The sequence below is a fragment of the Equus asinus genome, chromosome 1 (genome assembly GCF_041296235.1).
Source record: "Equus asinus isolate D_3611 breed Donkey chromosome 1, EquAss-T2T_v2, whole genome shotgun sequence".
NCBI classification, from domain to species: Eukaryota; Metazoa; Chordata; class Mammalia; order Perissodactyla; family Equidae; genus Equus; species Equus asinus.
Genome location: NC_091790.1, coordinates 140,087,900 through 140,110,559, shown reverse-complemented (window position 1 = coordinate 140,110,559; position 22,660 = coordinate 140,087,900). Strand labels below are relative to the sequence as shown.

The 22,660-nt window shown below is 37.9% G+C and overlaps 1 pseudogene; it reads left to right on the top strand.

Moving 5' to 3' along the window:
* The first annotated feature begins 1,162 nt into the window (after positions 1-1,162).
* LOC106842703 (dolichyl-diphosphooligosaccharide--protein glycosyltransferase subunit TMEM258 pseudogene) lies at positions 1,163-1,378 on the top strand (annotated as a pseudogene).
* Positions 1,379-22,660: the final 21,282 nt, after the last annotated feature.

Here is a 22,660-nt window from a genome sequence, read left to right as displayed (position 1 = left end):
TTTTCTGAAAGGCAATTCTTAATCACTCTGATGATAAGAAATAGGGTCAGTTCAACTGGTCCTGGAGAGCTGTGGTTATGCAAAGAAGTGGTTAAGAATCAGAATATTTGGATTTAAGTCCAATTTCTGTTACTTATTAGCTGTGTGACCTTAGGCAGTTACTTAATCTCCCTGTGGTTCAGTGTCCTTATTCATAAAACAGGGGCATTCATAGTTTCTACCCCATAAGAATGCTATGCCTCACATATCATACGTGCCTTGGTACTCGTACCATGTTCTGTAGGAAATCCTTCTTTGGCATTTTGTCAAGAAACTGCACTAAAATTTTAATTTTCAATGATTTTTGGAAGCCAGACTGATATTTCTGGAAATGTGACACCACAACAAGACAGCGTCATGATGTGAGCCTTCTAATTGTATCTCAAAGATGACCTTGGCCAAGTCCCTCCATTACAGAATCTCACTCCCTCCCCCAATGTCTTGGCAACACTCATCTCATGTGACAGTTCTTTGTTTGGTGTCTGATCCCCAGTGGGACATAAACTCCAAAAGGGCATGAACCATGTATCTCTTACTCATCCCTGTATCCCCAGCAGGTAGCAGAGTGCCTAGAAGCTAGTAGGTGCTCAATATACATTCGTTGAATGGATAAATGAATGAATGAATGAATGAACAAATCAATCCATGGCTAAAGCCAGGACAGGAAATACGAAGCACTGTGCCTCTAACTCTTCACAGTTAATACATGTCTGTCCATTGGCTCCAGAGGAGGATCTGACACATGTCATGCCACCTCTTGGCATTGTATTGAAGGCAATCCCAGAACTAGGTTCGGGTGACATGAGAAGCCCATCAGCAATGCCATACACTGAGTTTGCGGCTATTTCCTTAACCCTTCCAGAATTGGCCAACATGTGACAATTGGGCAAGTATCAAAACACGTAAGATTTAGTAATGAGTAAAAGACCTTTTGCTTTGAAAATTTTCTTTAGATATTATCTTTCCATGTCATTATGATATAATATAGAAGTTAGAAAAGAATCAAGATAATTATATCATTGCTAAAAACCAAACCCAGAAAAGAGTAACAAAAAATTCATGATAATTATAAACCAAATATAAAAAATTTTAAAGAGTGGTAGATTACCCTGAGCTCAGCAAAATGGAGCTCAAGGCCATGAGCGGGTATTCCAGCACAGTGAAACTGGCTGTCTTCCCCCATCTGACTGTGGTGCACTCGGCCATTGGCATGCTCTTCACTGCCTGGTTCTTCGTTTATGAGGTCACCTCCACCAAAGACACTCGGGCTACCTACAAAGAGCTCCCACTGTGCATGGACTTTGGAGCCCTCTTCTTGCTGCTCTGGGTTGGCATCTAGGTACGAGCTCCCAAGGGTTCCAATCAGGTGACTTCACTGAGTCCCTGCTTTTGTAAATTAATTTTTTATTATTGCTGGAAGTATCCCACCTGCTGCTCACAATAAATGCAGATGTGTGACAAAAAAAAGACAAAGATCCTATGACTTGATTATGACAGGAACTGTGTGAAGACAATGACTAAAAATGAGTGCTCTGGTAAACTGAAGACATGAAACTTAAATGAAATATTGCTGATTATCTCTAATTTGCAAGGCACCATTCACAGTTACTGAACTGAGGGATATTATCATTGACTGGCAGGCACTCTAGTCAGTACAAAACCCAGAAATGATGAATTTGATGTGATTGTAACTGACAATGTAAGTGTAACATACTCTTAATTAATTATATCACTGGACTTTAGCCTTTGGATATTGTCATGGAAATTTTATGAAGCCATTTTATCCTCAGTGACTCCTGCATATGCTGATTTTTTTAAACCAAGGAAGATCGGCTGTAATCGTCTCCTCCTCTAGCTGTTCTACTCTGAGTTCCCCTGTCTCATCAATATTTCTCCAGATTGTGAAACTTACACTTAATAAACTTGCTCAACACAGATTCAGAACTACTGAAATTTTTGTTTTTCTCTAATTTGCCCCCAAAGCAACCAAAATTATCAGCCATGACGGGTTAGTCACAGCTAAATTGTGTTTTGGATGTTACTGCACAGTCTTTCAAAACAAAATTTCTAAGAACCATTGATGAGGAATCTTGATTGACAGGCTAGGAGATACACATTGGCAAACTGTAAATATTTATTCAATTATACTAAGAGACTAAAATCTGGCCTATCTTTGTTAATATCGTTAATCAATTTTAAGGTTTACATTGTTTGCATGGGCTTGCAGATTCCTTGGGAAGTGGTAATAACTCACCAATTCATCCAACTACTTACTGATCACTTCTCAAGGCAGCCCGTTCCCTCCAGAGAGGAGGAAATCACCTTCCCCTCTCCCCGCTTACCATTCCTGCCCTCTGGCAGTTCACTCGGTCCTGCAACCCGCTCTACTCTAGGGAAGGCTCCAAAAGGAGAGGAAATCACTCTCCTGAACCTCCCCTTCAGAATTTTCAGGGCAGCACATGGCTTGAACACTGGAGCAAAGAAGGCTATGTTCTGCGCTATCGCAGCGTGAGCTTCACAGAAGGAAGGGGAACTCTGTGATCCTCTCAGGGTGCACACGGGCTTCATGGGGCATTGCCCCTGGACTCAGCTCTGGCGGCCCAGGCCTCCTGTGCTAACAATAGAAGTTACCATTTGGGGCTTTCTCTGTATGCCAGGCAATTCACATACTTTACGACATTTAATAGTGCCAACAACGCTATGAGGGAGGTACTGGTATTATGTCTACTTTATAGATGTATAAACTGTGTCGTAGAGAGTCTAAGCAGTTTGCCCAAGATGTTGCAAGAATCAGACTCAGAGCCATGTCTCTTAAATTCCCAAGTCTCTGCTTTTGATCACGATACCGTATTGAGGTCCCATTTCATACTAAAAATAAAAACAAAAATAAATCCATACATGCTAAGTCATTGGTTCCTTCAATATGACAAGAATGGCAAGCAGTAGGATATTTGAGTACATGAGGAAGCCATTTGGTGTAAACTTTATTCAGCCTGACTTTGTTTTTCCAAAAGGGCCTGACATGACCTTTGAGCTTGCATTTTATATCTATTTTAAGCATTTGTTATGTCTCACAGACAAGAACAAATGGCCTTAAGATAAAGGTGCAACTGTGGGCATCTCCTTAAGGATAAGCATCTCTCCCTAGGCTAGGAACTGATTGCTGCGCTCACCTGTGACCACGCAGCTCAAGACAACAGACCTGCCACTCTGCTCTGTCTACTGAGACAGCAGACCACTGCCTGCTGTGTCCATCAATTGCTGTGCCCAACAGAACAGTCCTGTGACTACTGTAAAAGGGACATTTCAATCATATGGGAAACACGCTCTTTGAGGGTACACAACCACTGTATACACCCCACTGTTTTAGTGCCCTTCCTTCCTCAGGGAAGGGAGGCCCCGGGCTATATGGTTCTCACGTTTTGGCTCAGAATAAGCTCACCCCAATTCTCATTTATAGATTGGTTATGGATTATCTGCATTGACAAATGTGTTTTGAGCACATGCTCTGTGCCACTGTGTAAGGCCAGCATCTCCCCTGCATACTGGATCCCACCTCCTCTCACCACTCAAGGATGTCACTCCTGCAACCCTCTCCTCTCTCTGCATCATCAGCTTTTCCATCTCTGTTAGACTGTTCCCATCAATACGCAAGTATGCTGTTATTTCTTCCATCTTAAAACAGTTATTTCTTGACCCCACATCCCCCTCCACCTACCACGCCATTTCTCTCTTACCCTTTAGGGAAAAACTCACCAAATAAATCATGTATTCTCACTGGCATTCAGTAACCCAAGTGGCTTTGTATTCCTACTATATTGTCCACCAGAATCTGAGGTTTAAAATTATGGAGACGTCTTCAGCACCTTTTCCCTGGGCCATTTCTGTGAGCAGATTGAGCATTCAATTGTAGTTTTCATTTCAAATGTGGCTGGGTTTTTTGACATTAAGTTGGAATTTAGCAGTTAAGAGGCCTAAATTCAGCCTTGGAAGGGACAGTAAATTCTGTTGTTTCCTTGGCCACTCTTGCCATTTTGCCAGCATTGCAGGATGCCAGAGTTGGGAGTATGGAGAATCAGTGGAAACCCATTGCCACAACTGAAAGAAAGGAAGTTCCCTCCTAGTGATGTCTGAGAAGTGTTCTTTTCCTACAGAGTCTATTTGATGCAATATTTTGCTATAAAGTTTATATATAAAGGATTTTCTGTAAATGAAATTATGTTTTAAGCGTAGTTCAGGACCTTGCTCTGTAAAAAGACAGGTGAGACAGAATGAGCAAAAAGAACATAGAGGCGCAAAAGAGCATTATGTGAATTATTGTGGATCCTTTTGTAATCCAGAGAATGCTTTTGTAATGAAAGCATTTATCTTGTGTGCAGCTCCGAATGTTTGTGTATCACCTCTTCTTTACCAAGCACACCTGTGAAGGAAGGACAGCATTATTTGTTACTCTGTATTTTGTAGACGTTCTTTTTGTATTGCATGATTCATTTGAAATTCTATAATGAGCATATATTTGGGAGTTTCTCTCTTTCAAATGAATTTTAAAAGCAGTTTTAAATGACCCTCGTGAAATATAGTACTCAGAAAGCAACGTCATGTGGTAATTCTGATATGGTTATTTGCATAAACTTGTGTCCCAGTGGTTTACTCAGTGTTCTCAGAAAGGAGGTTGGGGACTATGGACTGAGAACAAACTCTCTAAAAGAAACTCTGGTATAAGGTTTTTACACAAATGTAAACTGTTGTAGGAAGGAAGAGTGGGAATGAAAGAAGGAAGAGAGGGAGGGAAAGAGAGGGAGAATGGAGGGGGATAGGAGGAGAGAGAGAGGAGGGGAAAAAAATGGAAAGGAAGGAAAACAAGCTGTTTCCTAGAATAACTAACGTGTCATCAATGAGTTCAGGAATGCCCTTATCTGTACAAGAGGTAAATCTGGGACCAAACTGCTAAATCATAAGTAGCTACGTTTTCAATGATTAACAAAATTTTAAAAATAAGTAACTACTTTTTCAACAATTAAAAAAGTGTTAAACAATATTCTTAATTTTGGATATGAAGAAACTGTATTTGGCTAATCATATATAGATTTTTAAATCCTTGCAAAATAGACTGATAAGATGCATTTTCAAATTTCCTACAAATCAACAGGAAAAAACAATCCAATTAAAAATAGGAAAAAATTTAAACTGCAAATTAAAATCACTGTTAAATACCAAAATACAGAATGAAAAAGAATGAGAATACTGCTATGCAGCAACTAGCACTGCCGTATAGGGCTGGTGGGAGTTAACTTGGTATAACCATTTTGAAAATTATTTTGCATTGTCTACTGAAGCTGAACATATGCATATCCTGTGGCCCAGCTATTCCAATCCTCTATATATAACCAACAAAATGCATATTTATAGGCACCAAAAGACATGTACAGGAATGTTCATAGAAGCATAATTCATAGCAGCCAAAAGCCAGAAACAACCCAGATGTGTATCAGCAGTAGAATACATAAATAAATCATGGTATATTTATAAATAAATCATGGCATATATTAAGCAATGGGATATTAAGCAACAGGAATAAATGAATTACTGCCACATAAAACAGCATGGATGAACCTCAGAAACAAAAGGCTGAGCAACAGAAGCCCAGACAAAAAAGAGTAAATATGTATGATTTCATTTATATGAAGTTCAAAAACATAAAAAACTACTCTATAGTGAGAAAAGTCAGGATGCTGGTGATCTTCAGGGAGGATAGTGTAAATGAATGAGAAAGGGTGTAAGGGAGTTTTTGGGGTGCTGGTGATTATCCATTTTTTGATCTGGGTGCTAGTGAATGGGTCTGTTCCTGTTGCAGAAGTTCACGCAGCTGTGCATGTATGACCTGAGCAGTTTTCTATACATGTATTTCAACTAAAAATTTAATTAAACAATGAATCGCATTGGTGAGATAGACAACTGCATGTGGTTTCTTCACTGTTGAAATATATCTTCCATACTGGACATAGGCAAGGTCTGTCTCTGCCCCTTCCTGGGTGCCCCTCCCCGTGGGAGGACCATCCTCCATGGCAGGTTTGGCCATACTCAGAATTCAAAATGCCCTTATGGCATGTCCTTTATGAAAGAAGACCCCACTAGACAGCCTCTGTTTAAATCCCACCCCTACCACTTTGGACTTGCGTGACTTCAGACAAAGGATGTAACCTAAGGCCTCAGTTTCCTCATCTGTAAAGCAGGATTAATACTGCAAAGTCTTGTTTTGAAAATTATGTGACTGAATTCAGGTCAGCACATAGGGCAACCCCTGGCTCATAGTAAGCCCTCAATAAACACAAGTTAGTGTTATTATTGGAGCAGGTGGCAGGGTCTAGGTTACAGAGGGCTCCTGCGGCCTCAGAAAGAATCTGGTTTTATTCAGAGTATATGGCAAGAACTGTAGGAATAAGCCCATAGCGAGAGGCCTACACAAGGAAGAAAACAAAGATGGTGACCGTTAACTGTGCCTCCCCTGTGCTTAGGACTCAGGAAATAGGGAGGCATTTGGGTGATTTGATAGGAAGAGCTTTGACAGACCTTCGCTGATGCAGTCTATTGGCACCAGACCTCATGCCAAAGTCAGGATAATACACAGCTTTGGCCCCATCTGGGATGCTGCCAATTTTCTGGCTTCCTGAAAAGCTCCCCCATCCTCATCCTTTTGTCTCAAATTTGACTGCTATATTTTCAGTCTTGTGCCTTAGTGAAAAAAAAATCCCCTAGAAGAGGTGACTGTATCGAGAGCAAGAAAGCGGCAAGGAGAGGCACTAGATGCCAAGAATGGAGAGAGGGTCATTGAGAAGAAAAGTAGCAAGATGTTAAGATAATCTAAAACTCTCACACATACAAATCTTGCCTTTCAAAGAAGTTACTGGCATAGTCCACAGTATAGCATAATGCTGAGAACTCAAAATGTGCTTAATAAATCCTTGTGAACAAAATCTCCACACAGATCTAATAATTCTCAAATATGTAAATGTAGATTTTTCAGGACTCAAAACGGGAGACTGTGAATTTAGGACTAACCCAGATTGGAAAAGCATAAATCTATTTCAGGCTCAGGTTAACAAAACAATATTGCCCTTTTTTGCCACAAGTAAAATATCTTGTTTTTCAAACAGCATTTGTAACTTCAATGCAGTAATATCTGAAATTTTTGAAAACCATACTTACAGGGAACACTCTACATTTTGAGTCTGGGCCAACCTCTGAGTTAGATGTAGTACCTCATTTTCTATAATAAGTAAGTAGTGGAACTCACGAGAGCCCATTGTTAAATCTTCAGGAAATTTGTGAGCCAGTTCTGTCGGTAACTTGAAATCTGCAATGATGAGAGAATTTACACCTTGGAAATTGGCACATATCACAAATCAGCCTCCCCTCCAGAGAGCCAGTTGTTATGCATTTACCAGCTCACCATTGCACTGATTATTATGCTCATCTTATAAATAAGGAAACTTGGGCTCAGACAGGTTATGTGTCCTCTCCAAAGTTACCCATTTATTACTGCAGTCAGGTTTCTGAGCTGGGTCTCCCACTTCAAAACCCATGCTTTATCCCTGAAGTCTAGATTTATAATTTGAGATCATCACTAATGATCCACTTCATTAGGGATATAATTTGAATTTAATTGAAAAGCCTAACTTGAAATTTAAACAATCATTTTCTTAATTTGTTATGTTACTACTTGATTATTAAAAAATTATAAGGACCCTTCAAATGGCACAGCTGAGGGAAACTTACTTAATTATGTTTTCATTAATTTTGCTAAGACAGTCCAATGCCAATGACTGCATAATTTGGTCCCAGAAGCAAAATCACTTGGAGTGCAGGTCTTTCTCAGAAAAAGATGGCTCCCATCTAATGAAAACAAAGCAGTTCCCTGGTAATAATCCTATTGATTTACTCAACATCAGGAGACCAGCAACCTCAGAGTAGTGATTTGTTACCATGAGAGACAACTGTGGAAGGCAAAGCTGTGAAATCAGTGACACCAAATCCTGCTGTTCAGGAAATGAAGTGAAATCCTAGGACAGTGATTTCTTAACCCTGGCTGCATATTACATTTAAAAATGTCTGGGACTCCCCCCAGACGAATGTAATCAATCAGAATCTCTGGAGATGGGACCCGGGCATTGGTATTTCTTACCAAGCACTCAGGTGATAATTCATCCAAGACCAAATCCCATCAAAAGACTTGTTTTCTTCCTCTTTCACATTGTCACACAATACTGTTGTGTCAATGGTTGGATCTCCCTCCCTATCAATATAGACTATCCTGCTAGTCCCATCTTCTAACTGCACATTCTATGCTCTGGCACCCCCTGCCAGCACACTACACTTCTTCCAAAGAGCTCAGAACTGGACAAAAGAGTACCTTGTCTACCTTGCTTCCATCTCTAGAATAAGCAGATTGCAATTCATACATAATTAAAATCTCATTTATTCTCACTCTGTTAAGATGAATTACTTGCCTTTATACTCCATATTCACTCATTCATTCTTTTCTTCATTCTGTCCAGCATTGAAAGAATATATCTTTTGAGTCTAGTTTCTTGTCCCATTTCTCTCTCTGCCTCTGTTCTTTAGAAGCTGTGTGACAATAGACAAATGCTTGATTTTCCAAGCCTATGTCCTTTCCTACAATATGTGAATACCAATGCCTAACTTGTACTAGATTTATGAAAACTAAGGGAAATGTTATATACAAAGTACCTACCATGGTGTCTGGTACATGACATATACTCATTAAATGATAATGTCATCAACTGATTCTTTAAACAAATGTTTTTGAGCTCTACATAGCATTATATGATGAACTATCAAAAAGTAGGAAGATGAATAAGTTAAGGACCTGTCCTCTAAAAGTCTGGACGACTAGATGAACTCACAAATTTCAAGAAGATAGGAAGTACACACTTCCATAAAAGAGACATAGAGACAAGGAGAGAAATTATGACTTTTAATAGAGAATGGGATGGAGAAGAAGCCAATTTCACTTAATGCTCTGAGTCTGCAGATGATGAGCGCCAGGACTAAGGTTATTCAGGTAAAATAGACCTCCCACTTCGAATCTTATCTTTCTGTGCTGCCTAGAAATGTTACCTGGAAGCCAAGAGTTATATTGAACAAATATTTATTGAACATTCACCTTTCTGATCTTCTCAGTGCATCCTACCATGGCCTCTGTGCCTTGGTCAGGACTGTCTCTCCTCATTGTGCCTTCTTGTAGGGCCCATTCCCACCTGCAGGCCCTGGCTCGTGACATGTTCTTTCATGTGAAAGATTCATCTCTCCTTTCCAGACATAAAAACCCAAGTCATGGTTTAAGACCCACCTCACCTCTTCCTTCAGGTCTTCCCTGACAGATATTTGGCCTAAAATAGCCTTTCAAGTACTTGATTAGAAGCTCCACTTGTCATGTTCCTCAAAATGAATTACCTGGAGCGTTTTCAAAAATGCTGTTCCCAGGCCTTAAACCAAAGCTACTGAATCTGAATCTCTGGCGGTAGAGGCCCCAAGATCTGCATTTTATATGCATGGTAGATGATTTATACATTATACACATTAATGTTTAAGAGCCATCTCCCAGTCTATTTTATTTCATTTGTTTATGTTGTTACCTCAACAAGGATGCAAATTGTTGATTCACAAAAGAGTAAATCTTTTGTAGCCTTCAGCCTCACAATAGCTTATTTCCACAACCAACACCTACCACTGTGCTAAGTGTAGAGCAATAGAAGGAAACGGGCACACTAACCTTGTGTGTGTGCTCTTATGCATTAGGTTGCACATAGGCAATTGAAGGAACCTGGGGACCTTACTTGGGGACCATTGTTGAGGGCGAAATTTCTCCAGTTTTTGAAAGAAATGGTTTACGGGATGAAAGTGTCATCCTATTTGTCAAATGTAATTATTGTAAATAAGATCTTAGAATTATGGTGGCATTCTCCTTTGCTTTTAATAATTCGCTGAGATTAATTTCTGAAAGAAATGGAGGTAAGATTTGTTTAAACATTGATCTTGTTTATTGTTTCTGATCTTGTCATTTCTCAGAACTTTTATCATTCAGGCTTATTGCTACCTTAGCATTTGACCTCTAGCTGCCTTAGCCTGTGTGGGTTTTTTTCCTGAGGAAGGAGTTTCTATAAACAATTTTCTAATGTACCTATTTCTCCTGTAGAAACAGATAATTATAAGCTTACTATTGTTTAACTCAGCCTTGGCTAGAAAATATGATTGCTGTACAAGAAACTTTAATGGGAAAAAGAATGAGAAACTTGACATAAGGCTTTGAGAAGGCCCATCAGGCAGTAATTGCATCTTGTTGGATAAGGAAAAGCTTAGAAAGATGTACATACCAATTGCCATAGACATTAAGTAAAATTTGAGTTTCTGTCTTAGACTGTTTTCTTGGAAAGACAAAATGCTTCTCTGCAATATGAAAAGTTTTGTTTTAATATTTCCAAAGGCTGTCAACTTGTAACCTTGAGCCTAAGGACATTTATCATCAGTAACATTGATTAAAATATTATTGTAAAAATTGTATGTCCACTTACAATTAACTTTGTCAATTAACTTTGCCCCAGCTTTGTCAAGATTACTCACTAACTAAGACATTAGCGATCTAGCTCTAATTAGCTCAACCATACTAAAAAGAGGTGTAGATTCCCTTAAACTCAGAAACATAGCTAGCTAAGGTATTCCTCTTTCTACAAATAAAAAAAAATTTCTTTAAAACCCAGTGCAGAAACTCAATTTTACATTTCAAATTCCTGGCTAGAAGAAATATGTTTCTATAAAATTCCAACTACCATAGGCAGAATGTTTAGAAAAACAAAAATAAATTCAGCATAGACTTCTGTTTCTGGCAACAAGGTAGACTAGAGATCACTATGCAGTCTGGCTCCAAAATGTCCAAAGATGCAAGGAAAAAAAAATGGATACAGTATTCTTTTAAATCAATGGAAGAACTGAGAAGACAGTAAAAAATAAATAAATAAATAAAAAGAAAAAAATCTCTCAGAGGAACCAAGAAGGAAGGACGCCATGTCGACCTCTAGGAATATAAAGCCTAAGAGGAGCAACCGCCAAGGGGGTGATACCGGGGTCTAAACCTTGAACCCATGTTGGTAGAGTGTCAGAAGAAAGACCACGCCACAAAAGGCTAGGAATCAGGACAGACTATAAACTGAGGGAAATGCTCAGCAGGGGCAGAAAGCAAGGACAAGAAAATTTATAATCTGGAGGAAGATACTCATCGCACATACGGTTGACACAGGATTAGGATCAGGATCACACAAATAACTCCTAAAAAGAAAAAGGCAAATGACTCCACAGTACAATGGACAAAAGACATGAACAGGCAGCTCACAGATGAGAAAACACACTGCCAATAAATACAAGAAAATATTCTCAATCTTCTTTAGAATTAGAGAAGTGTGATTTGGGGAGTACTTCACTTAAACAAGGAGAATGTTAATAAATGCATGAAGGCTAAAAATCCCATGGTGCTTCCACCAATGTATGTCCCAGAACCCTGAAAAGCAGCCCTTTACCAGCCAAGCAGAAAATTGTAAGAGATTTATCTAAGAAAACTGATCACCCTGGAGGAAAGACCTAAACATATTATCAAGTCTTCTTCCAGATAGCTCAACGACATCACCCAAGAGTTAGCCCCCAGTCAACAGCCCTACCCATGTGCTCAGAGATTCCAATAAGCTATTTATCCCCCGTTCTTAATCATGAGTATATAGCCAAGGAAAATTTCCAACGTGGAAGATAGAAACCACAAATAACATATAATAATAAAATGAAAATAAAATAACTTGGAGGAAACAGAAACTATGCAGGGAGAAGAAAATTTCTTATCCTCAGAAGGATAAGAGAGGATTTTGAACCCATAAAATAAGAATCTGATGCAACTGGGCGGGGCTGGGGGTAGGGGATGTGAGGAACATTCAGATCAGCCTGAATCAGCTGAGAGAATGTTGAAAGAAGGTTTTCTGTAGGTCATTCATGTTTCTGCACATCTTCCCAGTAAGATACTTACTGTTCTTTGTTCTAGACCATCTATTAAAGGATGTTTCCAAAGCAAAAAGCCTTGGAATATAAAGACAGTGTCTCCCCTTGGAGCAAAGGGCAGACATGCTTACTACCTGTTAACAAAGATTCAAGTCACCTAACCTCAGGGTTCCTCTCCTATAACACAACCTACTATATGTGCAGCTACCATCTGTTCCTCTTTGCATCTCTTGGTGGAATTAAATCTCTGGAAACCAGCTCAAAGAATTCTGATAGCTGATGGCTATTGCTGTTACTGTGAGTAATATACTGTCTCTTATCTCTGACTCATGAGTCTCATGTCTTCTCCCAGCACCCATGAAAGTGCATCAGACTAACTTGCTAGGTTGCAAGTGGGATAAAATCTCAAACGCTTCACAGTTCTCAACATGGAACTCATTTCTTCTTCTTTGATCTTCTCTTGAGAGCCAAAATTGGCCCATACTGAGTTTAAAAGCAGGAAATGCAGAGCAGGTTTTAGATTGTTTTATTTTGTAAAACTGAGTAGCAAGTTCAAACCTAGCTGGGAAAGGAAGGGGAACTCTTGACTATATTAGATGAAGGCTCTCAGGAAAAGAGAGCCACGATTTATCATGGTCTAGTTTCAGCTTTCCTGAGAGTTTGCAAGAGCCCTTCATACAATAGTAGGTAGGCAGTCATGAGTGGGTCCTGGGAAACATAAGACTTACCATTCCTGGGGTATCTAGCTGCAGAGTGAATCGGATAATATGAAAAAAGTATATATATCTTTCTACACTTGATGCATTTTGCAATAGAAAAATCATTTTAAAGTTAATACATTCAAGATAAAGCCTATTGTAGCTCCATCATCTTCAGTTTTCCCTTCAGTTAACAGTCTTGCAAATTGACGGCTAAGTTGTGTCTATGACCTGATAACTGTCTTGTTCTAACATAAACACCTCAATTCCAGAAAGAAAGAGTGACGTACTTAAGAATGTGAGGAGCTGTGTGTCTCTTTTGTAGATAACAGGCTTATATTACCCTCAAATTCCAGGAAATTGTAAAACTGTGATAATGCTTCTTCACCTGGCCCCATCCCCTAGAAAGTGAATAATATTTGGCAAAATTGAGTTCAATGAGATGCTCCCTATAGGAAACTATTTAAGTGGGCCTGCTGATTGACTTAAAGCTTATTTTCAAGATCTCACTCATGATGCATTAACTAAAATAACACATGCGAAAATAATATAGTTTGAATGAAAGAGAAGATGAAAATATTGTTATTGGGTAAGATGTACTGAAAAGAACTTAAGCTAAAGAGAGAGCAATGAATCTTTTTAAATTAATAACTCCACGGAAGAGAACATACCTGAGGAGAAGACAATATCAGCAGATATTCTGTACTTTTCCTTAGTGCCCTAAATTTGAGGATATAACTTTTAAGTCTTCAAAATGCTTACATTTGGAGTTTGTTCCCACAAAATGTGAAAAATGATAAATCAAAGTAAGAGATAATTTCAAAGCTTTTCCTCATCTAGGCATTATCAATAATAAAGATATATTGACAGGATTTTTTAAACTTTGTCTACAGTAATATTATATAATGATATTCTTTCCTAGTACATGATAATGTATTCTAAATAGTTTAAACCTTTTGGATAAATACATTATTCTGCATCTATAATCTTTTCTCACAAACATGATTCACTAATATTAAGCCATAAAATGTATTCTATAATTCCAAGGAAAAACATTTAAGGCTGATTTTTGTAATGCCATTACATTTTAATGGTTTCTTCTGTGCCAACTTCTTAATATGACTCCAAGACATTTATTTCTACCAGTTTAGTAGGAGAGAAGCTTGTTGGACTACTCCAACAAAGCACACTGGGAAAAGTCTTTCATTCATCGATTCAACACACATTGATTGATCATTTGTAGCTGTTAATCACTGAGATAAATACCATGGGGAAACAATAATAAGTTGTAAACTGAGGCTAGCATCAAACAACTTACTGTCTAGTAGGAGAATGACTTGTCCACAAATGATGAAAACGTGGTGAGTGCCATCAGAGAAATACAGATAAAGGATGATAAGTTCTGTGAGGATAGAGACCACTTACATCCTACTTTCTGTTGGCTCTTCTGCACCAGGAAGATACCTGGGCATGTAGTAGGTGTTCCCTGAAAAATAAGCAAACAGGTAGCATTCGACCCGGGTTTGAAAGATGTAATGATCTGTGCAAGAGATGATAAACAAAGCATGTTTGTAAAAATCAGAATTATATTTGTGGGTTTTATTTAACTAATTCAGTCCTTTTCCAGCTTGTGATAAATGGCACAATACAGTTCCAAACCAACCCCTCCATATTTTCCTGTCATTGCAAGTCAGGAAGTCATCAATAGGCCTAAGGGCATTGCCAGCCCAGTAGGAAACACACTGAATAATGGTTCATCCATCCAACATGTACTGTTTTTTTCAAAGGAGTCACTTTGAAATACACTTAGCTCAATTACACTACTATCATTCAATACACACTTGAAATTATTCTTTGTAAATTACCTTCAGAGTCTGCATCAGTTGGTTTTAAATATCTTGATGATCCTTAATATTCACAAAGGATTAGAAATCAGAATGGCCTCAGACCTCTCAATAAACAAAAAATGGAAATTAAGTGACAGTAGAGCAAAGCCTGCAAAATTCTGAAGGAACTGTATTACAGGACATATTTACTGTCTATATTATAGATTTCTGAATCTTTTTAATCTTTCACAAAGATTATGTAATATAATATGTTAGTATTTGAGGGGGGGAAACAAAGGTTGAGAAAAACAATCTGTCTTCCTCCAGCCCAAATCACTATTAGTGTGACAGAAAATGCCCGTTTTCTAAGTATATATCTCAGCAGTTTCTAATTCTGCCTTTGATGAAAATGCTCTCTGACTTGTCATTGCTTCTTTTTTGTTTTTTAATTTATTTTTATTGAGATATACTGGACGCACAACATCGTAAGTTTAAGATGTACAACATGTTCATTTGATATATTTGTATATTGCAGTATGATTGCTACTGTGGCGTCAGCCAACACCTTTATCATGTCACATAATTATTATTTCTCTTTTTTGGTGAGAACAATTAAGATCTAGTCTCATGGTGACTTTGAAGTATGTAATACAGTATTGTTGACTATAATCTCTATGCTGTGTATTATATCTCCAGGACTTATTTATCTACCGGTTACAAGTTTATATCCTTAACAGCATCTCCCCTGTTCCCCCACTTCCCAGCCCCTGGTAACCACCATTCCACTCTGTTTTTATGAGTTTGGCTTATTATTTTATTTATTTTCTTATTTTCAATTATTTTATTGAAGTCATATTGGTTTATAACCTAGTGTAATTTCACATGTACAATATTATATATCAGTTTCTGTATAGATTGCATCATGCTCACCACCAATAGTCTAATTTTTATCTATCATCATACATATGTGCTCCTTTACCCCTTTCAGTCACTCCCACACCCCCCTACTCCCTTCCTCTCTGGTAACCACTAATCTGTTCTCTTTATCTATGTGTTTGTTTATCTTCCACATACGAGTGAAATCGTACCGTGTTTGTCTTTCTCTGTCTGGCTTATTTTGCTTATCATCATACCCTCAAGGTCCGTCCATGTTGTTGCAAATGGGATGATTTTGTCTTTTTTATGGCTAAGTAGTACTCCATTGTGTCTGTATATATATATATGCACAAAAGATACTCAATCTGATTTCAATCTTCTTAAATTTGCTAGTATTTGTTTTGTATCCTATATATATATATATATATACCACATCTTCTTCATCCATTCATCAGTTGATGGGCATTTGGGTTGCTTCCATGTCTAGACTATTGTGAATAATGCTGCAACGAATAAAGGGGTGCATAAGTCTCTTTGAATTGTTCAAGTTCTTTAGATAAATATCCAGTAGTAGGACAGCCAGATTGTACTATATTTCTATTTGTAATTTTTTGAGAAATCTCCAGGGGCCGGCCCTGTGGCCAAGTCTTTAAGTTCATGTGCTACGCTGCGGCGGCCCAGGGTTTCACTGGTTCGGATCCTGGGCACGGACATGGCACTGCTTGTCGGGCCACGTTGAGGTGGTGTCCCATATGCCACAAGTAGAGGGACCTGCAACTAAGATATACAACTATGTACCAGGGGGGATTTGGGGAGATGAAGCAGGAAAAAAAAAAAAGATTGGCCACAGTTGTTAGCTCAGGTGCCAATCTTTAAGGAAAAAAAAAGAAATCTCCATTCTGTTTTCCATAGTGGCTGCACCAGTTTGAATTCCTACCAGCAGTGTGTAAGGGTTCCCTCTTCTCTGCATCCTCTCCAACATTTATTTTTTGTCTTGGTAATTATAGGAGTTTGGCTTCTTTAGATTCCACATATAAGTGATATCATAGAGAATTTGTCTTTCTCGTTCTGTCTTGCCTCACTTAGCATAACGCCCTCAAGTTCCATCTATGTTGTCACAAATGGCAGGATTCCCTTCTTTCTCATGGCTGAATGTTTCATTGTATTTATATATATATCACATTTTCTTTATCCACTCATCCATTGACAGACATTTAGGTTGTTTCCATACCTTAGCTAATGTGAATAATGCTACAGTGGACATGGGAATGCAGATATCTCTTCTATATCCTGTTTTCATTTCCTTTGGATATATACCCAGAAGTGTGATTGCTGGATTACATGGTAGTCCTATTTTTAATTTTTTGAGGAGCCTCCATACTGTGTTCCATAATGGCTACACCAATTTACATTCTCACCAACAGTATCCAATGCTTTCCTTTTCTATAAATCCTCCCTACCACTTATTATCTCTTGTCTTCTTGATGATAGTCATTCTAACAGGTGTGAGTTAATATCTCATTATGGTTTTGATTTGCATTTCTCTGATGATTAGTGACATTGAGCATCTTTTTATGTACCTATTGGCCATTTGGATGTCTTCTTTGGAAAAATGTCTATTTGGTTCCTCTGCCCATTTTTTAATAGGATTGTTGACTTTTGTTATTGAGTTGTATAAGCTCTTTACATATTTTGGACATTAACACCTTATCTGATATATGGTTTGCAAATATTTTCTCCCATTCCATTGATTCCCTTCTCCTTTTTTGATTGTTTATTTTGCTGTGCAGAAGCTTTTTAGTTCGATGCAGTCCCATTTGTTAATTTTTGCTTTTGTTGCCTGTGCTCTTGGTATCACATCTAAAAGTTCATTGCCAAGACCAATGTCTAGGAGTTTCTTCCCTATGCTTTCTTAGAGGAGTTTTATGGTATCAGATCTTATGCCTGACCTTTAATCCATCTTGAATTTTTTGGGGTTTTTTTTGAGGAAGATTAGCCCTGAGCTAACTGCTGCCAATCCTCCTCTTTTCACTGAGGAAGACTGGCCCTGAGCTAACATCTGTGCCCATCTTCCTGTACTTTATATGTGGGACACCTACCACAGCATGGCATGTCAAGCAGTGCCATGTCCACACCCGAGAACCGAACCAGCAAACCCCGGGCCACCAAAGCAGAATGTGCACACTTAACTGCTGCGCCACTGGGACGGCCCCTGAGTTATTTTTTGTGAGTGGTGTAATATGGAATCCAATTGGAATTTTCAGCATGTGATTATCTAGTTTTCCCAACAACATTTGTTGAGGCAACTATCCTTTACTCATTGAGTGTTCTTGGTTCCCTTGTCAAATGTTAGTTGACCATAAATGCAGGGGTTTATTTCTGGCCTCTCTATTGATTCCTTTGGTCTTATATGTTTATTTTTATGCCAGTACCATACTGAGGAAAAGGTTTCAATATTTCACTGCTGAGTATAATGTTAGCCATCAGTTTGTCATATATGGCCTTTATTGTGTTGAGGTATGTTCCTTCTATACCCAATTTCTTGATTTTTATCATAAAAAGGATATTGTATTTTGTCAAATGCTTTTTCTGCAGCTATCAAGATGATCTTGTGATTTTTATCTTTCATTCTGTTAATGCGGTGTACCACATTTGATTTGTGTATATTGAACCATCCTTGCGTTTCAGGGATAAATGTCATTTGGTCATGGTGTACAATCCTTTCAATGTGTTGTTGAATTTGGTTTGCTAATATTTTGTAGAGATTTTTTTGCTTCTATATTCATCTGGGATATTGGTCTAGTTCTCTTTGTTTGTAGTGTCCTTGTCTGGCTTTGGTATCAGGGTCATGCTGGTGATGTAAAATGAGTTTGGAAGTGTTCTCTCTTCTTTGATTTTTTGGGAGAGTTTGAGAAGGATTGGCATTAATTCTTCTTTAACTGGTAGAATTCATAAGTGAAGCCATATAGCCCTGGCCTTTTCTGTGTTAAGAAGTTTTGATTACTGATTCAATCTCCTTGGTAGTAATTAGTCTGTTCAGATTTTCTGTTTCTTCCTGATTGAGTCTGGGTAGTTGTATGTTTCTATGCATTTATCCATTTCTAGGTTATCCAATTTGTTAGCATATGATTGTTTAATAGTAGTCTCTTATGATCTTCTATTTCTGTAGTATGTTTTCTTTTTTAAAGATTCGCACCTGAGCTAACATCTGTTGCCAATCTTCTTCCTTTTTTCTTCTTCTTCTTCTCCCCAAAGCCCACCAGTATATAGTTGTATATTCTAGTTGTGTCTGTAGTGTGTTTTAATATTTCCTCTTTCATTTCTAATTTTATTTATGTCTTCACTTTTTTTATTAGTTAGTCTAGCTAAAGGTTTAACTATTTTGTTTATCTTTTTGATAAACCAGCTCTTAATTTTGTTGATTTTTTTCCTATTGTTTTTCTGGTCTCCATTTCATTTATTTCCTCTGATCTTTGTTATTTCCTTCCTTCTGCTAACTTTGGGCTTAGTTTGTTCTTCTTTTTTTATTTCCTTTAGGTGTAAAATTAGTTTGTTTATTTGAGATATTTCTATTTTCTTATTATATGCATTTATTGCTATAAACTTCCCTCTCAGAACTCCTTTTGCATCATCCCATAGATTTTGTTATGTGTGTTTCCATTTTCTTTTATTTTGAGATTTTTTAAATTTCCCTTCTGATTCCTTCTTTGATCCATTGGTTGTTCAGGAGCACAATGATTTATTTCCACATATTTGTAGATTCTCCAGCTCTCCTTTTGTTGTTGATTTCTAGTTTTATACACCGTTGTAGTCAAAAAAGATACTCAATCTGATTTCAATCTTCTTAAATTTGCTAAGATTTGTTTTGTATCCTATTATATAGTTTGTCCTGGAGAATGCTCCACGTGCACTAGAGAAGAATGTGTATTTTATTGCTGTTGGATGGATTGTTCTATGCATGTCTGTTAGGTCCATTTGGTCTAATGCATGGTTCAAGTCTATTTCCTTATTGATTTCATATCTGGGTGATCTATCCATCACTGAAAGCAGGGTGTTCAAGTCCCCTACTATTATTGTAGTGTTGTCTATTTCTCCCTTCTGATATGTTAGTGTGTGCTTAATATGTTTAAGTACTCCAATATTAGGTGTTTATATATTTACAACTGTTACATCTTCTGATGAATTGACCCCTTTATCATTATATAATGATCATCTTTGTCTCTTCTTACTATTTTTGGCTTAAAGTCTATTTGTCTGATATAAATATAGCTGCTTTCTTTTTCATTTCCACTTGCATGGAATAGCATTTTTCCATCCCTTCACTTTGAGCCTATATTTGTCCATAAAGCTGAAGTGAGTCTCTTGTAAGCAGCATATAGTTAGGTCTTATTTTTTTAATCCATCCAGCCACTTTGTCTTTTGATTGGAGAATTAAATCCATTTACATTTAGAGTTATTATTGATATGCAAGAACTTACAAATGACGTCTTATTAATTGCTGTCTGGTTATTTTGTATGTTCATTGTTTCTTTTCCCCTCTGTTTCTGCCTACCTTTGTAAATTGGTGATTTTTTTCTGGTGGTACACTCTATTTTCCCTTTCTTTATCTTTTGCAAGCCTACTCTAGGTTTTTGCTTTGTGGTTACCATGAGGCTTACATAAGATATCTCATAGATAAAACAGTCCATTCTAAACAAAAACTTCACTCTTTTATTCCCCATTTTATATTTTTTATGTTATTACTTACCTCTCTTTATATTGTATATTTGTTAACAAATTTCAATTTTATAATTATTTTGAATACTCCTTTCCTTTAACCTTTCTACTATAATTTAGCAGTTAACACACCATCCTATTACAGAATTAGAGTTTTGTAAGTCTACTTGTACTGTATACTTTCATACGTTTTCATGTCACTGATTAGTGCCTTTTCATTTCAGCTTGAAGAACTCTTTTCAGCATTTCTTGCAAGGCAGATCTAGTGGTGATAAAGTCCCTCAGTTATTGTTTATCTGGGAAAGTCTGTATTTCTCCTTCATATCTGAAAATAAGTCTACCAGGTTGTGTGTTTCTCGGCAGGTTTTTTTTCTTTCACTACTTTAAATGTCATTCTACTCTCTCCTAGCCTATAGGGCTTCTGCTGAGAAATCTGATGGCCCAATGGGAGTTCCTTTGTAGATTACAATCTTTTCCACTCTGGTTGCTTTTAGGATTCCCTTTATCTTTAAGTTTTGATAGTTTTGTTATAATGTGTCTTAGAGAAGGCCTTTTTCATTGAGTTAATAGAGTGATCTATTAGCTTTATGAACTTGGATGTCCAAATCTATCCCTAGGTTTGGGAAGTTCTCAGCAATTATTTCTTTAAATAAACTTTCTCCCTCTCTCCCCTTCTCTTCTCCTTCTGGAATCCCAATTATTCTAATATTTGTTCTTTTGATGGTTTCCCATAGATCATGTAGACTTTCTTCACTTTTTTCCTTTTTTTTAAATTTCTTCTTACTAGGTTATTTCAAAATTCCTATCTTTTAACTCACTTATTTTGTCTCTCATTTGCTCTACTCTACTGCTGATGCTCTCGATTCAATTTTCATTTTCATTCATTGAATTCTATACTTCCAGAGTTTCTGTTTGGTTCTTTATGGGATTCTATCTCTTTGTTAAATATTTCATTTTGATCATGTACTTTTTTGTGATTACTTTGAATTTTCTTTCTGAGGTTTTTTTTTGTAGCTCACTGAATTTCTTCAAAACAGCTAATTTGAATTCTGTATTAGCTAGATTGCAAAATTCTGTGCCATTGAGATTGGTTAGTCGAGCTATTACTATCTTTTGGTGATGACATGTTTCCTTGATTTTTTCATGTTCCTTGCAGTTTTGAGTTGCCGCGTTCACATTTGAAGTAACAAATACCTCCTTAAGTCTTTACTAGTTGCCTTCAGATGGGGTATTTTGTTCATTGGTGCTGTTATTATCTGGGATTTTTTTCACCTTTGTATGTATACATCTGCTCCACTTTTTTGCTCCCTCTTGTAGCAGAACTTTTATGTTTTTATGTCTTCTTTGGTTCTTACAGCTCAGCAGGTGGCTGCTGGAAACCTGTCTTTTGTTTTCCAGAAGGTGGCACTATGCTCAATTTTGTGATTGCTCCCTTGCCCACAGACCGTGGCCTCTTTTCTGAGTTCACTCCCTGTCTATTGGAGCTGCAGAGTAGAGGGAGGTGTGGTTTAGCACTCAGGGCTTTAAGGGTGCCAGCAAACCCAGTAGGGAAATCCTCATGTGAGATATTCACAGAGGCTTGTGGGAAGACTTTCTGCTGGAGCTCTGGGTGCAGTGAGCAGGAACCACAGCCCTTTAATGCCCTTTGATATTCCTATCTGCCTACTTCTCATCTCCCTCCTCCAAGTAATGGAGGTCCCACCTCAGTACTCTGGATGCTGCTGGAGAGAAAAGGATTTCTCCAGCTGTATCCCTCACTACTGGGTTAGCTGGGCACTCACTCACTGCTCTCCTTTTACCCTGTGGGAGAAGTTGCCACTGCCTGATAGTTCAGCCCCATACATTGTTGCCTTGGAAAGTGGCAAGTAGCATTGTTAAAGTTCCTCTTACAGTCTCCACTGAATCCAAACTCATATTTTTTTCCTCCAGTGGTATGCTGGAATCTCCCCTCAGGGAGGCCAGACTTCTGTCAGTTCTCTCTTGTCTATGGGTACCTGCCCAGGTCAGCACTCTTGAGGTTTTTCCTGACCATGGCAAGAGGGTGGGGGCAGGTTCACTGGCTTCACTGGTTCCACAGCCTGTCCCAAGGTCTGTCTGCCTATTACCAGATGCACAGTTGGGCAAGATTCCTCCTGGGTCCTTAGGAGCATCGTGCCAGGTCCCACAAAGGCACTTTTGTTCATGGATGGCTGTCTAATTTGTTGTTGAAAAGGGAGAGCAAAAAAGGAAGAATATCCTACATTTCTGTGATCCTGATATCAGTGCTTCTTTATGTTTAAATTTTCTATAAAGTATTTAAGATGTGTGAAAAGGTACAAAGTTTACAATAATGAACATCTATATATTTGCCATTCAGTTTAAGAATTAAAATATTGTGATCATTTAAGCCTCTCTATCACATTCCTATTTTTCCTCTATCAAGTGGCAACTATTGTCTTGAATTACATA